Genomic DNA, 1,760 nt, shown 5'->3' on the forward strand with positions numbered 1-1,760 from the left:
TTTTTTTGGTGCAGTGCATTCTGTAGAACAGGGGTGCCGAACCTTTTTTGATCGAAGATCTACTTTTCGTTCAACTAACTTACCGCGATCGATCCGCGCATACACAACACACAGATGTATGCCTACCTACCGTCGTCAAGATCTGACGTGGAGGCATGTCAGTGTTTTTGACTCTCGTAGCTCACATGTACCATTTTAAAAATGCTTTTCATGACCCTTCAGATTCACTTTGCCAGTACACTGTGAATTGTACATGAATCGCCGTTTTTTTAAGTTTTTTTTTCCAACAGCCACCTGCCTGCTGATAGAAATAATAATAATATAATAAATTTTATTTATAAGCGCCTTTCAAGTGTGTGTCGCAGGCTAGAAACGTTGAAATGTAATATTTATTCGACACACTTTTACAGCATTGGGAAACATTAGGAATGTCTGTGTCATGTTTTTACTCCAACAGAAACCATATTGAAGACAAAAAAAAATAATTTTCCCTCCCACATCTTTCTCCATTTTCAAACATTTTTTATAGAGATCCAGGGAGCTACTACATGGCGCTAAAGAGACGCATACGGCTCTGGAGCCGCGTGTTGCCGACCGCCGACCCCCAACCAAAGGTAACTACGCTGACTTCTCCCCTGAACAGGGTGACAATCTCCCCGACTGAGGTAATTTCCAACCGTCGACCACCATCAAGTTGGCGGGAAATTCTTGCATCTCAGACGGTTGCCACACAAAATTCCCTGTTTGGATGAGGTAGCGAACCTCCAGTCATACAATTACACAGTAACTCTTAAAGCACGTTTTATTTGAGTATATTTAACATAGGTATTGTTCTCTATAAATGCGGAGTTTAAGTACGTACAAGACACCGCTGCCCTCAACAGTTTTAAAGACTTGACTCTGTCTATCTGCGGGACTATTATGGCTCAGGGCTTGAAACAGCTTTAAAGACCACTCCGTCTGACCCGGCGCGCAAACACTCATTCAACCTTTGAAGAGTTCCTTACCGACCAAGAGTAGTCCTCTCTCCTCTGGCTTCGCGTCAAACCTCAGCCCCCAGAGGAGGAGCCGAAACCCAGTCCCAAAAAGGGTGGTTCAGCCGTGGCCACGGTCTTCCTGGCCATCCACTCATCTTCTGGAGGCATCAGGTATCCTCCTAAGACCTGAACTCTTGCAAGGCATGCGTTTTTATTTTATTTTTATTTTCTCTTTGATATTTAGGCTAATTGGGACCTGATGAGTGTAAAAACAAACAATTATCTTTTTACATGATGTAACGTCCTCGTAAGTGGACGCCAGGCCCTTGTAGTCCAAAATTTAACATTGCAGTCTTGACAACCCAAAACGTCATGTCCACACATGTTGACGCCAGGTCCCAGGAGGGTATATTGCAATCCCGGACGAGCCCCCAAAAATGTCAGGTCCATCAATTTGACAGATAGAAATAAAACCCAAGGAGGAGACAGGAGACTCAATTCTGGTACCAGGGGAGAATGAGGAGAAGCGTTAGGTTTAGGTTCTCTGCACGTCACCCAAAGATCTCCCCCCTCACTCCCTCATTTATTGGAAATCTACTCCATAGGTGTGTCCAACCTAAAGGGTGGGGGGAGTTGAAGACACACTGAACTTGTTTGACTAGGTGTGTGTATGTGAATGTAAATTACATACATGTGTGCAATTGTTGCAAAAACATGAAGTAGCAGCTGGTGTTGATGGTGCCGTCCACGTCCAACCTTGCTCCTGTTTAGTTTTAATGCAGT

The 1,760-nt window shown here is 44.1% G+C and overlaps 1 protein-coding gene across 1 annotated transcript in view; it reads right to left on the reverse strand.

Moving 5' to 3' along the window:
• The window catches only part of LOC109516821 (gastrula zinc finger protein XlCGF57.1-like), a gene marked incomplete at its 3' end in the record, with an annotated part of 21,688 nt that overhangs the window by 17,240 nt on the left and 2,688 nt on the right, over positions 1 to 1,760 (reverse strand). The gene's annotated exons all lie outside the window — the stretch shown is intronic.

The sequence above is a fragment of the Hippocampus comes genome, unplaced genomic scaffold (assembly GCF_001891065.2).
Source record: "Hippocampus comes isolate QL1 unplaced genomic scaffold, H_comes_QL1_v1.1 scaffold77, whole genome shotgun sequence".
Lineage (NCBI taxonomy): Eukaryota > Metazoa > Chordata > Actinopteri > Syngnathiformes > Syngnathidae > Hippocampus > Hippocampus comes.